The sequence below is a fragment of the Chiloscyllium plagiosum genome, unplaced genomic scaffold, assembly GCF_037043375.1.
Source record: "Chiloscyllium plagiosum isolate Xiang-an unplaced genomic scaffold, Cpla_swu_hap1 HiC_scaffold_7, whole genome shotgun sequence".
In the NCBI taxonomy this organism is placed as follows: Eukaryota; Metazoa; Chordata; class Chondrichthyes; order Orectolobiformes; family Hemiscylliidae; genus Chiloscyllium; species Chiloscyllium plagiosum.
The window spans coordinates 56941602-56949554 of NW_028270145.1; the positions used below are offsets into that span (position 1 = coordinate 56941602).

At 40.0% G+C, this 7953-nt stretch overlaps 2 pseudogenes; both read left to right on the plus strand.

Moving 5' to 3' along the window:
* The first annotated feature begins 2384 nt into the window (after positions 1 to 2384).
* Positions 2385 to 5188, plus strand: LOC122551924 (large ribosomal subunit protein eL34 pseudogene; annotated as a pseudogene).
* A 1944-nt stretch (positions 5189 to 7132) lies between these two features.
* Positions 7133 to 7623, plus strand: LOC148149622 (large ribosomal subunit protein eL34 pseudogene; annotated as a pseudogene).
* The last annotated feature ends 330 nt before the right edge of the window (positions 7624 to 7953 follow it).

The following is a 7953-nucleotide window of genomic DNA, read 5'->3' on the forward strand; positions in this document are numbered from 1 at the left end:
TGTTTTGAATTTCTGAAGTCCTTCCCCATTTAGAAAATAGTCCCTGCTTCTATTCTTCTGACCAATTGCATAACCTCAAACTTTCCCACGTTGTATTCAATCTGCCACTTCTTTGCCCATTCACCCAGCCTGTCCAAATCCTTCTGCAGCCTCCCCACTTCCTCAATGCTATCAGTACCTCTAAATACCTTTGTCATCAGCAAACTTCGCAACAATGCCCTCAGTTCCTTCATCAAGGTTGTTAAATGTATAACGTGAAAGTGTTACCCCAACACTGACCCCTTGGAACTCCACCAGTCACTAACCATCATCCTGACAAATGTCCCTTTATCCCCACTCTCTGTCTTCTGCCAGTCAGACAATCCTCTATCCATACCAGTACCTTGCCCCTAACACCATGTGTTTGTGTCTTTTTCAGCAGCCTCCTATGTGGCATCTTGTCAAACACCTTCTGAAAATCCAAGTCGTTCACCTCCATTGGCTCTCATTTGTCTAACTTGCTGGTTACCTCCTCAAATAATTCTAAGCAATTTCCCATTGATGATGCTGTGCTGACTCAGCCCTATTTTACCATGCACTTCCATGTACTCCACAATCTCATCCTTAACAACAGACTCAAAAACCTTACCAATGATCAACGTCAGGCTAACTGGCCTATAAGTTCCTGTTTTCCATCTCTCTCCCTTCTTAAACAGGAGTGTTCCAATAGTCCTTTTTCACTCCTCTGGCACCTTCACTGACTCCAGTGATTCCTGAAAGATTACCACCAATGCCTCTACAGTCTTCTCAGGCATCTCCTTCAGAACTCTGGGCTGTAGTCCATCTGATCAGAGTGATTTATCCACCTTTAGTTCTTTCAGCTTCCCCAGCATCTTCTCCTTAATGATAACCACTACACACTCCCCTGCCCCCTGACTCTCTTTTGAAGTTCTGGTATGCTGCTGGTGTGTTCCACTGTGAAATCAGATGCAAAGTATCTATTCAGTTCCTCTGCCATTTATTTGTTTCCCACTAATAATTCTCCAGTGGTTCAATGTGAACTTTTGCCTCTCTCTTACCTTTTAGATATCTAAAAAAAAACTCTTGCAATCCTCTTTTATATTTCTAGCTAGCTTACCCTCATATTTTAGTTATCCTTTGCTGACTTTTAAAGCCTTCCCACTAATTTTTACCACATTGTCTGCTTATTCTTTTGCTTTTAGGTATTTTCAAATCAGCCTGTTCAGAAATGTTATAAAACACAGTTGGAACAGATGGGATTTAAACGTTTATGCTGTGCGTGACTTACCTTGTCTGCCATGTTTGCCTTGTCCTCTCCTTCATATGTTTCTTCTTTGGAATGAATTTCCTCTGTGCCTCCTGAATTATGCTATTGATGCTCCATGTCCATGTCCATACACATCCATGTATTTTTAATTACTCAACTATGATACCGTTACATCTTATTCCAGCTTCTCCCTCTCAAACCTTGGGTGAATTCTATCACAGTGCGGTCATGACCCCCTAAGAGTTCCTTCACCTTAAGCTCCCTAATCAAGTCAACCTCATTTCACTTGAAATCCAGGATTGCCTGTTCCCTAGTGGGAGACAGCAAGGTCTGCAGATGCTGGAGATCAGAGCTGAGAGTGTGTTGCTGGAAAAGAACAGCAGATCAGGCAGCATCCAAGGAACAGGAAAATCGATGTTTCAGGCCAGAGCCCTTCATCAGGAATGACAGAAGGTCATTTCTGATGAAGGGCTTTGACCCAAAATGTCGATTTTCCTGTTCCTTGGATGTTCCCTAGTGGGCTATACTACCTGCTGTTCCAAAGTCCCATCCCATCTTGTAGACATTCCACAAATTCCTATTCTTGGGATCCACTACCAATCTGTTTTTCCCAGTCCAACTGCATATTGAAGTCAGTCCTGTTTATTTTAATAGTGCCTTTCTATCTCCAGATTTATTTTCTTCCCCATGTCATGACTACTGCTAGGAGGCCTGTACATAAGTCTTTTCTCCTTTGCAAATTGTCAACTCTACCCGCACAGATTCTACACCTATATTTGCTTCTTGCTGCCAATTTATTTTCCTTTCTTAATATCAAATCAACCCTGCCCTCTCTGCCTGTCTTTTTGATAGGACATATATTCTTGGATATTTACTCCCCAGCCCTGATCCCCTTGCAGCCGTGTCTCGGTGATATCCACAACCTCATAGCTGCCAATTACAATCTGCATGAAAAGCTCATTTGCCTTGTTTTATATTCTGCATGCATTTAAACACAGAATACTTTTTATTAACCAGCACCTATGGGACCAGGTGTGTGCAAATTGATCAAATATTCTGGTTAATCAAGAGGTCCGCATAATTAATGTAAAACCACACCCTAAGTAGTAGAAACATAATGATATTTCATGTGGCCACTCAATTGAACAAATATATTTACATTGAGGTAAGTAAATTTAAAAAAAAAACTATAATTGATCCAGAATAATACAGTAAATTTCACAATATTTGGGGTATAATAATTTTTGTTGGTTTATCAACAGTGCTAATTCCAAAGGTGCTTGTTAAAATGTTTGCTGTACAACACATTTAGTCCTGCATTGATTGCGTTCCCTCCCCAACCCCCCAAACTTTTCTGCTGTGTCTGAATTTAGATTCTTGATGCTTTCTATACCCTCTGACCTATTACTTGTTCTGGAAATTTTAACAGCTGTTATAAAGCAGAGGTTCACCCCATTCTGAGAACTAAAACTGAAATACCCGAAGGCGAGTGCCTCGCCCTAATATCTGTAAAAAGGAGCGTAATCTGTTTTTCAGCAACTGTGAGTGGTTAAGTGAAAGAAATCCCTGATGCTCACTTTACAATCCATAATTAACAATTTATTTATCTAACTCTAACAGTGAACAAATTAACTAAACTATTAACAGACCAAACAATTCCCCTCTAACTACTAACTATTCCCAAATAAGACAAGATTCTAATGGTATGCTGTTCCAATAAATACTTATCCAACTTCTATCACAAAACAATAGAATTTCATCTCTCGAAATTGCAGCCAGGTTATGTCTTCTAAACCTTCTGTGTTTTCTCTGCTGATCCTTCTGTCAGGCATATTTTCTCTGTAAATTCTTCAGTCATGAATATAGATGGTATGCTGCTGTACCATGGTAAATAGATGGTGCTTTCTGTAAGAGCTGAGAGCTTTTACCTCTTAGCAGATGGTAGTTAGCACTGCTGATTTTCAACTGCCCTCTACTTTTATATCCTTGATTACTGATCAATATTTTTGCAATCGGATTGGTACTAGGTTGTTAAAACCATCAGATTTAAATCTAATAGGTTTTTGGTAGCTAAAGGCCTGATATAAGTTGATTGATTACATTTAAGACCTGTTGTCTTGATAAAACTGCTGCTTAGCCTTTCAATACAAAATGTTTCAATTCAGGTACTCTCTATTCCTGCAAATCTTAAAGCAGCTCACAGATATCCATTTTAGTTCTAAGCACCAAAAACAACCCCACCATCTTTTAAAGGACCATGCAACACATTCCCCAATTTTCAATTTTATACACATCAACTTTGCAACACAACCTCTTGGGCCGACTCCTTCTTTAACTAGTTTAAAGACATTATGAACACCCGATTTAGCCTAGCCACTAGGACTCTGGTCCCAGATTGTTTCAGGTGGAGTCTGTTCAAATGGTTACATCCTAATCCAACACTGATATGAGTGTCCCATAAAATGGAACCCCTCTTTCCCACACCCACTCCTTTAGCCATGCATTTTCTTCCTAATTTGGTTATCTCTTAATCACTTTGCAAGTGGCTTGGATACTAATTCAGAGATTATAACCATTGAGATCCTGTGTATTTGAATTTTTTTTCCCTAATTTCTGATATTCACTAAACAGGACCTTTTGCCAACTCATGCTTATATTGTTTCTTCCAATATGGATCACAACAACTGGATCCTCCCCCTCACAAATCCTTGTTCTTGCTTACAAACAAGAACCCCTAATTGTAGAATTCTCTACATTTTTTTGCTTCCCAAGTTGAATGGTCTCCTGTATCACGGTGCAATGGTCAGTCCTTTTCCTATTTAGAGGAATGCAAACATCTGAGGGTTGTGGGGCTAGAAGAGATGACAGAAATAGGGAAACCACAAGCCATGAAGAGTTTTAAAAACATGACAATTTTTACATTTTGATGTTTCTTAAGCAGATGCCAAATTCATTGATGTTAGTAGATAGGACTTGGTGTAAGAAAGAGCAACATTTTAAACAACATGAAGTTTACGGAGACAAGAATGTGGGAGAATGGTCAGTGATGAAATGGCGTAATCAAGCATAGAGGTGGAAAGGCTTGGATGAGAGTTTCAGCCTCCACTGAGCTCAAGGTGATGAGGGAATTCAAGTACTGTCATCAAGGTAGCAACGAGCAGCCTTAAACAAATGGGAAGTCAGTGGCACATGGGGTACAATACCAATTTGTGAATGATCTGGTTCAGCTTCAGATAGTTGTGAAGATGCTGACAGAGTCTAGGAAAGATTGAGGGCTAAAGGTAGTAGGTTTCATCTTCATTTAGTTGCAGGAAATTTCAGCTTAGCTGGTACTGAATGCTGGATAAAGCGCCTAGAAATTTAGAGATGATGGAAAGTTCAAGAGACGATGGTGGCATTACCAGTGAAACCTTATATGGTTTTCAGACAATATCAAAAGGGGTGATTTTTAAATAGATTATGAGCGGTTAAGAATAGATCCTTGAGAGATACCAGAGGTAATGTTGGAGGAACAAGGAAAAAATTAAGCCATTGCTCTGGCTATGATTTCAGCTAAGTCCAAGTGCAGGTCTAAAAGATAGTTCAACATCTGACGTTCTGCCGCAGGTTGTCCTAAACAAGGAAAGATTGTCATGCACACCTGGGAACTGCATCATGTTCCTGTACTCCAAGAAAGTCAGCAAAGCATCTAGCATCTGCCCTGGAAGATTCTGCAGTATTTGGGCTGTTTGGCCCAAGGTCCTAAAGAAAATATCAAAGACCAACAAGCACATCAGTTGAGCTTATGCTGGCTCCGCGTGGGCCAATTATGTATGTGACAGAATTAAGCACGTGTCCCTTATTGAGGCACAGAAGCTAATGGTGAAGATGCTGAAAGCCCAAGCACAAAGCCAGAAATTGAATCCATTTATTTTTGTATAAACAAGTAAAAAAAGCTAATTGGAAAAAGGAAACAGATGGATACCGATCTATCTTGCTGGATATGGTGGTTGGGGAATTGGAGGAGCATGTCAAAATCTGCAATCAGGTTGAGAAAACTAAATTATCATTCCTCATTTATCATCGTCATATAGGATGACAAAGTTGACTTTGATAAAAAGCTGTACCTGTCCTGTGGCAAAAACCAGAAAACAGCTTGCAGCTGTGGTGTTTCAGAAATATTAGGTATGGATTTAGGTGAAAACAGTACAAACAAAAGCTTGAAGGGAAAAGAAAATGGGGCAATACTTCACAAGAGCAAAGTAGTCAGGGTTAGTCTCTTTTGGGGAGGGGTGTAGAATACCTAAAGACAGTTAATTGGGGACAATCTGATTCATGCACTGGCAGGCCTATTGAATTGAACTGAATTGAATTGAATTGAACTGAATTGAATTGAATTTCACGTGTACCGAGGCACAGTGAAAAGCTTTGTCTTGTGAGCAATACAGGCAGTTCACAGAGTTAGGTAGCATAGATAAGTAAATAATAGGTAAGCAGCGGCAAAAACAAAAACACAGATACAGGTGAATGCTAATGGTTTGTGAGTCCATTCAGTATTCTAACAACAGTAGGGTAGAAACTGTTTTGAAACCAGCTCATGCATGTGTTCAGGCTTCTGCACCTTCTCCCCAATGGTAGACATTGTAGAAAAACATTGCCAGGGTGGGATGGATCTTTGAGAATGCTGGCAGCTTTTCCTTGACAGAAAGGCCTGGTAGATGGATTCTACAGATGGGAGGTTGGCCTTTGTGATTGTCTGGGCTGAGTTCACCACTCTCTGTGACCGTTTCTGATCTTGAATGATACAGTTGCCATAACAGGTAGTGATACATCCAGAAAAAATGCTCTCGATGGCGTACCTATAAAAGTTGGCAATGGTTATTACCTAACCCAACACTGATATGAGTGTCCCATAAAATGGAACCCCTCTTTCCCAAACCCACTTCTTTAGCCATGCATTTTCTTCCTAATTTGCTTATCTCTTAATCACTTTGCAAGTGGATTGGATAATAATCCAGAGATTATAACCATTGAGGTCCTGTGTATTTCAATTTTTTTTTTTCCTAATTTCTGATATTCATGAAACAGGACCTTTTTCCTACTGTTGCCTATATTGATGATTCCAACATGGATCACAACAACTGGATCCTCCCCCTGCCAAATCCTTTCAAGCTAGTTTGAGATGGCACAAGACAGGTAACACACCATGTGGGACACTCATTCCTGCTTACAAACAATGCTGTCTGTACCCCTAATTGTAGAAATCCCTACGTATTTTTTGCTTCCCCTAATTGAATGGTCTTCTGTATCATGGTGCAATGGTCAGTCCTTTTCCTATTTTGAGGAATGCAAACATCTGAGGGTTGTGGGCCTAGAAGAGATGATGGAAATAGGGAAACCATAAGCCATGAAGAATTTTAAAAACATGACAATTTTTACATTTTGATGTTTCTTAAGCAGGTGCTAAATTCATTGATGTTAGTGGATAGGACTTGGTGTAAGAAAGAGCAACATTTTAAACTACGTGAAGTTTACGGAGACAAGGATGTGGGAGAATGGTCAGTGATGAGCTGGCGTAATCAAGCATAGAGGTGAAAAGGTTTGGATAAGAGTTTCAGCCCCCACTGAGCTCAAGGTGATGAGGGAATTCAAGTGCTGTCATCAAGGTAGCAATGTGCAGCCTTAGCCATTATACAAATGGGAAATCAGTGGCACATCATGGGGTACGATACCAATGTTATGAACAATCTGGTTCAGCTTCAGATAGTTGTGAAGATGCTGACAGAGTTTAGGAAAGATTAAGGGCTAAAGGTAGTAGGAACAAGAACAAAAATAAGCCATTGCTCTGGCTATGATTTCAGCTAAGTCCAAGTGCAGGTCTAAAAGATGGTTCAACATCTGACATCCTGCCGCAGGTTGTCCTAAATAAGGAAAGATTGTCGTGCACACCTGGGAACTGCATCATGTTTCTGGTCAACAAAGCATCTAGCATCTGCCTTGGAAGACTCTGCAGTATTTGGGCTGTTTGGCCCAAGATCCTAATGAGAATATCAAAGACCAACGAGCACATCAGTTTTGCTTATGATGGCTCCGCATGGACCAAGTATATATGTGACAGAAATAGGCACGTATTCCTTATTGAGGAACAGAAGCTAATGGTGAAGGTGCTGAAAGCCCAAGCACAAAGCCAGAAATTGAACCATTTATTTTTGTATAAACAAGTAAAAAAACTAATTGAGAAAAGAAAGGAAACAAATGGATACCGATCTATCTTGCTGGATATGGTGGTTGGGGAATTGGAGGAGCGTGTCAAAACCTGCAAGCAGGTTGAGAAAACTAAATTATCATTCCTCATTTATCATCGTCATATAGGATAACAAAGTTGACTTTGATAAAAAGCTGTACCTGTCCTGTGGCAGAAACCAGAAAACAGCTTGCAGCTGTGGTGTTTCAGAAATATTAGGTATGGATTTAGGTGAAAACAGTACAAACAAAAGCTTGAAGGGAAAAGAAAATGGGGCAATACTTCACAAGAGCAAAGTAGTCAGGGTTAGTCTCTTTTGGGGAGGGGTGTAGAATACCTAAAGACAGTTAATTGGGGACAATCTGATTCATGCACTGGCAGGCCTATTGAATTGAATTGAATTGAATTGAATTTATTGTCACGGGTATCGAGGCACAGTGAAAAGCTTTGTCTTGTGAGCAAT